Below are 12,500 nucleotides of genomic sequence, written 5' to 3' on the forward strand. Positions count from 1 at the left end.
TTTGTGTCACTTTGATAGCCTAGCTAGCTTCACTGTGCGCTTTCGGACCATCCAGCTCTAGTTGAGTTGGGGACGTCCTGACCCGGACCATCCAGCTCTAGTTGAGTTGGGGACGTCCTGACCCGGACCCTTCGGCTCTAGTTGAGTTGAAGGTCCACTGATTATTTTAACTGTGGTAGGAGACTTAGCCTTGTGGCAGGGGACTCAGTTTCCTGGGGGGATTCAGGCAGGCATTGCTTGTTTTCCGCATCACGTGGTAGTGAGACTTATAGAGTGGGTTTTATAAGGGCACTACGGGAGTGAGGGTGGCGTGGCCACTTTAAGTGGACTGCTGTAACGAGGGAGGCTAGAAAGGATTTCGGACCGGTGTTAGCTGTTATCCTTGGCCGCTGGTAGTGAGACTTGAGGAAGTCATTCTCCGAGCGGGGACACTACGAGGTTGAGAAAGGTGACTTTGGAGTAAGCACATGATTAAAGGAAAGGGATTACTGTTGATTTCATTTGAACTGTGATGCATGCACTGTATTTCAACTGTACTGTTGTCTTGTTTGTTTAATGTGGAGTCATTTAAACTCCTGTATCTGTCTCTAAGGATTTTTCTTCCCTTACTCTTTACCTTTTCTACACTTCCTGTACTATTATACTATCCACTCCCATTCCTCTTAATAGAGAAGTGATTGGTCACACACTTCTCACCTCGCTCCAATCCGTGTCTACCACCCCGGGTAGGCGGATTCAGTGACTAGTCTACGTTTTGGGAAGACGCACTTGAGAAAGACCCACGATTCTCAGGTGGCAGTCGAGCATTGTAGACGTTCCGGTTCAATTTTCCTTATCTTTCCCTATATCTGGGACGCTGGTGTAGGGGAGAAGGGATCATGGGGCAGGATTTAAGTAAGCCCAGTAAGGGCTGGTTAGCATGTGATTTAGTTGATGACAGAGAGGGTGAGGAGATGGTTAAAGGTGTTGAAAAGATTGCAAAAGTTTGTAAAATAGCTGTGCCGACATGTGGTAGATTACAACCAGAAAGTTGGCGTAGATTGTTGATGGAAAAGAAAGGCAAGCTTGCAAATTATGATTTATTAAAAACAGCTGAAGCATGGTACAGAGTAGCAAAGGCTATTCAGCAAGAAGGTTGGGTTGAAGAAGAAATAATTCACAAGGGTGTGAAAATGTTTGTGTACCATAATAATTGTGTTGCTGGGGCTCTTCCTCAGCCAGCGCCCCAAAATGGCGCCCGGGGGATGTCTATCCCAAAGATCCAGTCAGTAATGGGAGATTGCCAGCTGATTAATCCTCCCAATCCCCATCCCGTCACCTCTCCCGTTTGCCCGGTCCTAAATTCTGATGGATCCTACTTTTCCCCTTCTCCCTCCCTAACATTCCCATCATCCTCATCCATCCCCAAGCCACCTTCTGAGTCTAATGCTAACATCTCATCTGCCATTCCTTCCTCACACTTTGTCTCCGTAGATAATCCTACCCTCCCATCTGCATCTGCCCAGTTCACTAACCCCTCCTCTCCTGCCACTGTCAATCTTGCTGATCCCACTCCGGCTCCTCCTCCTTCAGGCACCTTTACTGACTCTTCCCCACCCTCTCCCTCGCCCGCCCCGACCACAGCCCAGTTTCCCACCCCCTCTGCTAATCCCTCCCCAACCTCACTGCCCACTCCAGGTTCCGCCCCAACTCCCACCCAAATGGCCTGGCCATACCCCTTCCCATACCCCTATCCTCACTGGCCATACCCCTTTCCCCAAGTCACTCCCCAGGTTCCGGTCATGCCCAGTCCGGTTCAGTCTGCCCCGGATGTGCCCACATCCAACATGGCCGCCACGTCTTCCCTTAACCCCAATGCAACTTCCTTCCCCGCCTCCAATATGGCGGCCCCCAGCCATTCAGCACCCCTGATGCCGGTGCTTCCCGGTGATTACCGGTCCCAAGGTTATGACCCAATGGCAACTCCCGCCTCCGGAGCTCCCTCCTATCCCCCGGCCCTGTCTCCTCAGGTGTTCCCCTCACGCAGAAGGTCCCAGATAATAGAGCTAGATGAGGAAGAGGATGACAGGCTGTCCCAGGGTTCAATGGAGGCTGCGAGAGCCCACCGTTCTATTGAAGATCCCTTCGGCCATCAGGGTCGGGGAGAACAGGCCCCTCCTAAATATGTCGCTTTTAACCCCACACAAGCTAGTGCTTTAATGAAATCTCTCCCTGACCCAGAGAAACAGCCTATGCCTTTTTACCGAGGGATAGTTCAGATACAAAAGACTTATTCCGCCGCCTGGCGTGACCTACTGAGCATTTGTGCTATTAAAGCAGGGGATGCATATTGGCCCAGCATGGCCCGCCACCTCAGTACAGATCTGCTTACAAGTGATGTTGATTATCCCTCCGGAGTAACCTTTTGCAATCAATTGAGAGATTGGGCTAAGGATAAACTTGCAGATCAAGCTGCTGGCCTTACTGATGTTGTGCAAGACAAAGGAGAATCAGTGGAAAGGTTTCATGCAAGATTATATCAAATGTTTACAGATTTGGGATTTGATCTCACTGACAAAATTCATTCACAAATGCTATCAGGTGCGTTTGTCCAAGGTGTTAAAGATTCCATACGCAAGGGAATCATTGCTGCACGCCCTGAATACAAGGTTGTTCCCCTAGATACGTTACTCCTAGTTGCTAGAGGTTTGGAATCTGCCCAAACCCCCAGAAGACCCAATTCAGCTCCTCTCATGGTGGCCCGTGCCACCCCCATCACCCCTGGCACCAAGGGTGTCAAGTTAGAGGACGTAACATGTTTTAATTGTGGGGCTAAGGGACACTACAGAAGTGACTGTCCAGAACCCAAAAGGGAACCGGGGGAGCCCAAAAAGTTTCCTACTGGGGAGCCCAAAAAGTTTCCCAAGCCTGCCCCGGCCCCTAAGACCATGAAAACGGTTCCAATTGTTGAGGAACCAGATGATGATTAGGAAATTGGCAAACCTGTGTCATTAACCCCTGTCATGGCAGTGTTTACAGGGGATAAGGGGGGGGGGCCACTTGCCACAGTGACTTTACCCATTGAAGGCCAACCTACCACATTTCTTATCGACACAGGCGCAGCCCGAAGTGTTCTCAGAGAACAAGACCTGCCAGACCCATCTTTCTTGTCAAGTATTGATGTCTCCTGTGTTGGAGTGGATGGCCAACCAAGACACAGTCCTCTAACAACCCCTCTGCGGGTTGGCACAAGCTTACTTGCTCGTTTTGTAGTTTCCTCCACATGCCCAATTAACCTGTTAGGCGCTGATGTCCTTTCACGCCTGCAGGCGTCTATAACCTTCTCTCCAGATGGACAGGTAGAAATGTCTACACCTCTATCTGTTTCTGACACTTCAGCCCTGTGCTCCTTACCTTTGATGCTGCAATTAGATATACCCAATGAGCAAGCAGCAGAACCTAGGTCCAATTTCCCAGATGAGTTAAAAACTCAGGTGCCTGCTAAGTTATGGTCCTCAGGCCCAGAGGATATAGGTCATCTAAATGTCCCACCTGTGGTGGTTAAGCTTATCCCAGGAGCTAAGTTACCAAGGAAACCACAATATCCTCTAAAACCAGCACAGGCTGCAGCCATTTCTATTCACATCAAAGCGCTCCTGGAAAAGGGTGCTTTAGTGGAGTGTAAATCAGAATGTAATACTCCATTATTTCCTGTGAAGAAGAAGACTCTAAAAGGTGAGCCAGTAAAGTACAGGATGGTTCAGGATCTCCGTGCGGTCAATGAAGCCACTGTCCTGGACACCCCTCTTGTACCAAACCCCCATACCCTGCTCTCTGGCGTCCCACCTTCTGCAAAGTATTTCACAGTCATTGATCTAGCTAATGCCTTTTTCAGTGTTCCACTAGATCCATCCTGTCAATACCTGTTCGCTTTCACCCATGAAATGCAACAATATACATGGACTGTCATGCCCCAAGGGGCACAAAATTCTCCAAGTCAATTTGCCAAAGCCATGTGTACTATTCTTGACCCATGGCAAGCTGAACACCCAGAAGTTGTTTTACTCCAGTATGTGGATGATTTGTTGCTCTGTGGAGATGATATACCCACTACTGAAAAATGTTCAATTAGTCTGCTTTGCTATTTGGCAGAACAAGGATGTAAAGCTTCGCTTCTCAAGCTGCAATTCTGTCAACCCTCTGTGATTTTCCTTGGACATTGCCTATCTCAAGGTACCAGACATCTCACTCGGGACCGAGTCAGAACAATTCTGGACATTCAACCCCCAAGGACTTCAAAATCTCTTCATGCCTTCTTAGGCCTCATTTCCTACTGCAGAGCATGGATCCCAGAGGCCTCTCTGCTTATGCAACCTCTCTACGATGCACTCAAGTCAGATCCATTCGGCCTGACCAACGAAGCTCTGGACAATTTCAAATCTCTTAAACGTGCCATTGTCTCTGCTCCTGCCTTGGGCCTACCAGACTATACCAAGCCTTTCAAATTATTTGTCTCTGAAAGACTAGGTCATGCTACAGGAGTTCTTACCCAAACTAATGACTTAAAAGGCCGCCAGAGGCCTATTGGATACTTTTCATGCCAACTGGACATTGTGGCTAGAGGGACCCCTTCCTGCCTTAGGGCTGTTTTTGCTGCAAGAGAACTTATTGAAAGAACTTCAGACCTGGTCCTTGGCCACCCGTTGGTTGTTTTGGCCCCTCATGACATCTCTGCCATTATCAACCAAGTCCAGCTCAAGCACGTGTCTCCCGCTAGACACCTACGTCTGCAATGTCATCTTCTTCTGCCTGACAACATTTCTATACAAAGGTGTCAAGTTCTTAACCCATCCACTCTTCTTCCACTCCCTGAGGGGGGTATCTACTATGGGTTTGTCACAGATGAAACCTACATTTACCTTCTCTGTGGATGTATCAAGAAAATGCATCCACATTTAACTTTTCACGAGGACAAGACACCTCTCTGTGAAGGTCCAGATTACGCCTTCTGTACCATGTGGTACAAGCCAGACATTACTCCTGAACCTTGCTATGAAGATGAGCTCTACCACTGGTTTGAAGTAAAGCTCACTGCCCAAGATTTCTATTGTGACTCGGAAGGCAACAGCATGGTCCTGATCCAACTGCCCCCAGAACTCAATTACCTATACCATCATTGGGATACTGCTATTCCACATATTCCTGTTACCAAGTTAAAGACAAGATCATGGAATGACCTTGGGCCCATGGCAAAATTATGGGCCACCATGGATGAATCACAACTACAGGAAAATGGCATTGCCAAATACCCAGCAACTGACCTTCTTGAAGCATGGCCACGACATTTCCTGGAAAAAGAATTTAAAGACCTAGTTATAACAAATGACTATGACCCAGAAACTCCTCATGACTGTTTCGAACAGATGAAAATGGAAACAGTACACTTACCAACTGTGCATGAGAATCCATTACCGGATCCGGATTTTACTCTGTTTGTGGACGGTTCAAGGTATGCTGATGAAGAAGGAAAATACCATACAGGATATGCCGTAACCACAACAGGGGAAGTTCTCAAGTCATCACCTCTACCGCCAGCAATGTCTGCGCAAGAAGCTGAATTGCAAGCCCTGACTTCAGCATGCAAAATTTCCAAGGGAAAGCGTGCCAACATCTATACAGATTCAAGATATGCTCTGGGTGTGGCACATGACTTCGGCCTCATTTGGAAGACAAGAGGATTTCTTACCACTGCCGGTACACCAGTCAAACACAGCTCTGCAATCAAGGAACTAATGGATGCCCTCCTACTCCCTGAAGAAGTGGCCGTTTTGAAAGTAAAGGCACATGGGAAATTGGATTCAGATGAAGCAAAGGGCAACCATTTGGCCGATCAGGCTGCTAAGCAAGCAGCCAGAGATTTGCAGGAAGTGGATGAAGAAGTGTCCGGTCAAGAAGAAGAAGTTCCTATCTTTACCTTACAAACTCTTCCTACTGACCTAAGAATTCTACGAGAACAACAAGCTATAATTACCCCTGAAGAAATCCAGAAATGGAAGAAGAAAGGAGCTGTCCTAAAGGACGGAATTTACTACAACAATTCTAAATTTTGCCTTCCAAGAAACTTATACCCAGCAGTTGTCCAATGGGCCCATGGGCCTGCACATCTGTCAAAAGACCTAATGGCCGCCCTCATTCAAAAATATTATGAAGCACCTGGAATCACAACCCTGATCAACAGCTTCTGCAGGGCCTGTGTCATTTGTGCAAAATGTAATCCAGGAAGACCAATCAAGGTGCCTGCAAAGCACCTAGCAAAACCCATGTACCCATTCCAGAGAATTCAAATTGATCATATCCAAATGCCCAAGAGTGGGTCTCATGAATATGCACTAGTAATGGTGGATATGTTCTCAGGCTGGCCAGAAGCCTACCCTGTAGCCAATATCACTGCAAAAACAACCGCAAGACGCCTACTTACAGACATTGTATGTAGATTTGGACTTCCAGAAGTCATTGAAAGTGATCAAGGCCCAGCCTTTACAGCAACAGTGACTAAAGAAATTTGGACTGCTCTGGGAGTGACCCTAGCCTTCCACACCCCTTACCACCCACAAAGTAGTGGTAAAGTAGAGCGCATGAATGGCACTCTAAAAGCCAGAATGTTAAAAATGTCACAAGAAACAAAAATGCCCTGGCCAGAAAGTCTGTCAATAGCTTTGTTCAGCGTTAGGCACACACCTAGAGGGAAACACTCGTTATCCCCATATGAAATTCTATTTGGGACAGCACCCAGGCTAGGTTGTTATTATCCACAGCAGTTACAGCTTCAATCAGATGTTTTAGTAGACTATGTAACTGAACTTGCAAGTGCCTTGAACAAAATACATGCCCAAGTTTTCTCTTCAATTCCAGATCCTGATCTGAACACAGGTACCCATAACCTGCTTCCCGGAGATTGGGTTCTGGTTAAGAAGTTCGTGCGGAAAAGCACCCTGGAACCAAGATTTGACGGGCCATTCCAAGTTCTTCTGATCACCGCAACTTCCGTCAAATTGGCCGGCAGGCCACATTGGATCCACGCTTCCCACTGCAAGAAGTCTCCTGCCCCAGAGGAAGCAGATACCGCACAACCATGTACCTCTGGTACATTGTCTCCTTAATTAGTTTAATTAAGGCCCAGCAAGTAGCCATCACTAAAGATGCTAGTGGGTACACCTTCTGGTATAATTCATCATGTACCCGTGTGGCTACCTATACCTTTGATTATTGTGACATCGTAGAATGCCCATTCACTACAACACAAATCCAGAATATCTATAGAGATATCCCTCATGTAAAAGATCCATATGTTTGTGTAGTTGACAAACAATGGGGGCATAATTGTGGCCATTGGGGGGCGGCGGGATGGAATGCCGGACCTTCCTGGGGCTACAAGCCAAAAAGTGCCTTATCTAAAGTAGATGATCATGGTAGGTCCCTCCTTCAAAGAATGACTCTGAGAAAGCCTGGAGGAGGCACACCAATGAAATTAATTCTTAATGTTGAGCATCCAAGCCCAACAGATGCAGACCAGTATGTATTGGGAATGTACTGGAAAAAGGGTTCCTATACTAAATTAGGGCATTTCTACCTTAAAGATATGTGTAATTCCCCTGAGTGGCAAGGAGCTACTCATATGGTCACAAACCCATTAAAACCACACATCCAGTCCTTTAAGGACATGATGGCCATTGCTAACCCCACCTTTGAAGATACTATGGCCGCTGAAACAGGTTTTAATGATGTTAACCTATGGTTAGAATGGATGAAATATAATGCCAACAAACATAACCGAACCGCATGCTATGTGTGTGGTGGTGCCCGGCCTCATCTGGGCACTGTACCTTTAACCCTGCCAGTAGATGAAGAAAATTGCATTTTAAGTCTTTTTGCCTACCAATATAATTTCAACAGGTCTCAATGTCAAGCATGGACAGCGGAGTATCCTCTTATAGCCAAAAATGTAAGACCTCCTCATGGTGTTACCGTATATAAAGGTAATTACACTTGCTATGTCAAACATGATGGGATTGGTAAATTTGTGGGTAACTTTCCCGCAGGTTATTGTACTACATATAGAACTGTTCCTGTACGTTTGCTGCAGCAGCACACTAGGTCACTGGGAGATATTTACTGGTTGTGTGGGGATTTACAGTTAAGATCCAGAATGGACACAGAGTGGTGGGGGGAGTGTACATTGGCCAAGGCCATTATGCCTATACACATTATTTCTGACACACACACCAACACCCATGAGTCCAGCCACACTAAGGCCAAGCGTGAAGCCCCAGTAAAAGGAAGTTTTGACCCTCACATTTACATTGATGCCATTGGGGTGCCTAGGGGGGTACCCAATGAATTTAAAGCAAGAGATGAAGTTGCTGCAGGATTTGAATCAATTTTTACCATAGTTACTGCAAACAAGAACTTAAATTGGATAAACTACATTTATTACAATCAACAGCGTTTCGTTAATTACACCAGAGATGCCCTCCAGGGATTAGCCGAACAATTGCAGGCAACATCCCAAATGGCCTTCCAAAATAGAATAGCCCTGGATATGATCCTAGCCGAAAAAGGAGGGGTATGTAAAATTTTGCCCGACACCATGACATGTTGTACCTACATCCCAGAAAACACAGGTCCTAATGGTAAAGTTACATTAGCCATAGCAAAATTAAATGACCTCTCAGAAGAATTAAAAAGGAATTCCGGGATAAAAGATCCCTGGGACAGATGGTTTGGTTGGATGACGGGTTGGAAAAAGGCTTTAATGCATATTGGTATGGCAATACTAATTTCTTTTTTTATCTTTGCTCTTCTCTTTTGTTGTGTCTTCCCCTGCCTGAGGAAAGCACTCACGAAGACTATTGACCAAGCGGCACCCACTTTCACACTACTTGATGTTGATGACCAAGATTTCCAGGATCTCAACTCACCCTGTTTGCCGCTGCAATCCATCCCTTTTGATGATAAAGTGCGAGAGTTCTAGGAAGGGACCACCTTAGGGACAGCATCTGTCAGTGAATGGTAAAGGCCCCGTGTGGAGAAGCGGTGGGTTAGCTGCCGTGGGATACCCATGGGTGTGAAGTGTTCGAGAGCCATACTGACAGATGAGCTAGCCTAGTAGGGTCAGAAAATAGGGACAGACTTGCACTTTGCATTAACACCTAGCTAGCGGCCACGGGGTTTCTGTGCCTTTGGGCTAACACGTCTTCTGGTATTAACAAATAAAGTTTTTATCTCTTAGAATCTAACATTTCATAGGGGGGACTGATGTAGAATTATTAAAAAAATCTTATTGTATTTATATTGAATTGCTGCTCTAACTCTGTATTAACCTGATACTGTGACAAATCCTCCATTTTGTCCTCATAACCTGACTTCTTCATATGAAAACTACATTACATGACAGTATTTCTCAGCACATCTAATACAATAGACAAAGACTGTATTCTCCATAAGGATATGACTAACCCAGGAACTGTTGAATTTCCCCTAACTCGCAACATAGTATAATTTAAAGGCCATGAGAACACAGTAGTAATGAAATGTTCTATTCATAAGAGACCTTGCACCTAACCACGAGATTTGACGTCACCGACCGAGTAAAATGACGCTCAAGACCCCTTGTCCCCCACCCGTGTCCGAAAAAGTACCACCTCTTGGTGGGTGGACACGGAACTAACCACTTAGCTTTTGATCCAATTAATTATATTGATAGGTGGACACTAACCCAGACACTTAACAATTAATCCAATTAATGATGTTTATTCACTGATATCTTGATAACCAATGATGACGAAAATGTCTCTTAAAAGGGCCTGCGCGCCCTTTGATCTTGCACTTGCCAATAAATTTCCTCGAAGTTATTTTAACCTGAACTCCGTGTGTCAGACTGAATTACTTCAGCGTATATACGCAATTCAATTCTCTTTAATTTGGACAGGAACAGATAGACACTTAAACATTTTGGTTTACTGAAAAAGTACCATAACAACTTCATGAGCAACAGTCAGCCAAATTTGCAAATTTGTCTTCATTTCCCATTTTTACATCTAAAAAAACAAGGAAACAATTTAAGTGTCAAAAGTTAAACTTAATACATTCAGAAATATAATCACTTGCTTCTTTAGGGAAACTGTAATTCTTCATCCTATGATATAGAAACATTGATTGATATATTTTTTCATAAGATTGCTCGCAATTTAAAAAGCCGAATGAACTATACCCCAAGCATGTCTTCTTCTGTAGTTCTGTACATTGCAAACCAATAGCAGATTCCTTAAGTTTTACTTTCCTTGGATATAGAATCAAAAGTGTCAAATAAACATCTGATTTGTTTAAAGAGAATGTAAAAGCTAGTTTAGTGGTAAGATATGAGTCTTGAGCCTGATTCCTCCAAATGCTAGGTTATCTTTTACAAGAGGCATTTCTGCTATATGGGCTCAAATGTCCAAGGCTTTTAAAATGCTTGTCACAGACTTCAAAGATAAAATTGTTTGATGCTTTTGGTGTAGGGTTTGCTTTGAAATTGTCGTTACCCGCCTCATTTGGACCGGATGAACGAAGAGCACCCGTTGGTTGAGAAAACATGAAAATTGTGATCACGTGAATTTATGTAGACATTATTCACCTATTGTGATTAGAGGAATAAGACATATCAAGATGTGAGAGAGTTCGAAAGCATGATAATAGTATGTATAAAAGAATGTGGTGTTAAAAGGTGTCAAAAACTGGAAGTCATTTTGAGTTCTTGGCCAGTGAACAAAACAAAGTTAAAATTCAAGTTACTTTTTACTTTTTTCTGTTGGTAAAATACAGAGCAAAGCTAAAGATGATCATCAGCATCTATAAAACTATAATGCCACCCTTTTTTCTATTTATGTTGGAGGAGGGTATTTGTGATGTCATAGTTATCACTGGCACTCTTCACACCAGTGTTCGGAGCCAATAAAAAAAATCAAGTCTTCACTAGTGGTTCCATGGTGTAATGGTTAGCACTCTGCACTCTGAGTTCAAATCTCGGTGGAACATTTCCTTTATATAGCATTACTCTTAAGAAGGTAATATGTCAATTGGTCTGCGTGAAAAATAGTTCATGTCAAACATTTTAGAAGTCCATAAATCATAATGTTCTTCCATAAAAGCATGAGCAACAGTCAGCCAAATTTGCAAATTTGTCTTCATTTCCCATTTTTACATCTAAAAAAACAAGGAAACAATTTAAGTGTCAAAAGCTAAACTTAATACATTCAGAAATATAATCACTTGCTTCTTTAGGGAAACTGTAATTCTTCATCCTATGATATAGAAACATTGATTGATATATTTTTTCAGAAGATTGCTCGCAATTTAAAAAGCCGAATGAACAATACCCCAAGCATGTCTTCTTCTGTAGTTCTGTACATTGCAAACCAATAGCAGATTCCTTAAGTTTTACTTTCCTTGGATATAGAATCAAAAGTGTCAAATAAACGTCCGATTTGATTAAAGAGAATGTAAAAGCTAGTTTAGTGGTAAGATATGAGTCTTGAGCCTGATTCCTCCAAATGCTAGGTTATCTTTTACAAGAGGCATTTCTGCTATATGGGCTCAAATGTCCAAGGCTTTTAAAATGCTTGTCACAGACTTCAAAGATAAAATTGTTTGATGCTTTTGGTGTAGGGTTTGCTTTGAGATTGTCGTTACCCGCCTCACTTGGACCGGATGAACGAAGAGCACCCGTTGGTTGAGAAAACATGAAAATTGTGATCACGTGAATTCACGTAGACATTATTCACCTATTGTGATTAGAGGAATAAGACATATCAAGATGTGAGAGAGTTGGAAAGCATGATAATAGTATGTATAAAAGAATGTGGTGTTAAAAGGTGTAAAAAACTGGAAGTCATTTTGAGTTCTTGGCCAGTGAACAAAACAAAGTTAAAATTCAAGTTACTTTTGACTTTTTTCTGTTGGTAAAATGCAGAGCAAAGCTAAAGATGATCATCAGCATCTATAAAACTATAATGCCACCCTTTTTTTCTATTTATGTTGGAGGAGGGTATTTGTGATGTCATAGTGATCACTCGCACTCTTCACACCAGTGTTCGGAGCCAATGAAAAAAATCAAGTGACCACCAGTGGTTCCATGGTGTAATGGTTAGCACTCTGGACTCTGAATCCAGCGATCCGAGTTCAAATCTCTGTGGAACCTTTCCTTTAGATAGCATTAATCTTAAGAAGCTAATATGTCAATTGGTCTGCGTGAAAAATAGTTAATGTCAAACATTTTAGAAGTCCCTAAATCATAATGTTCTTCCATAAAAGCTTGAGCAACAGTCAGCCAAATTTGCAAATTTGTATTCATTTCCCATTTATACATCTAAAAAAACAAGGAAACAATTTAAGTGTCAAAAGCTAAACTTAATACATTCAGAAATATAATCACTTGCTTCTTTAGGGAAACTGTAATTCTTTATTCTATGATATAGAAACAT

The 12,500-nt window shown here is 43.6% G+C and overlaps 1 non-coding gene across 1 annotated transcript; it reads left to right on the plus strand.

The window, feature by feature from the left end:
• The first annotated feature begins 12,145 nt into the window (after positions 1–12,145).
• Positions 12,146–12,217, plus strand: TRNAQ-CUG (transfer RNA glutamine (anticodon CUG)). Its single transcript has one exon. It is a non-coding gene; the product is annotated as a tRNA-Gln (tRNA).
• The last annotated feature ends 283 nt before the right edge of the window (positions 12,218–12,500 follow it).

Source organism: Pelobates fuscus, chromosome 12 (assembly GCF_036172605.1).
Source record: "Pelobates fuscus isolate aPelFus1 chromosome 12, aPelFus1.pri, whole genome shotgun sequence".
NCBI classification, from domain to species: Eukaryota; Metazoa; Chordata; class Amphibia; order Anura; family Pelobatidae; genus Pelobates; species Pelobates fuscus.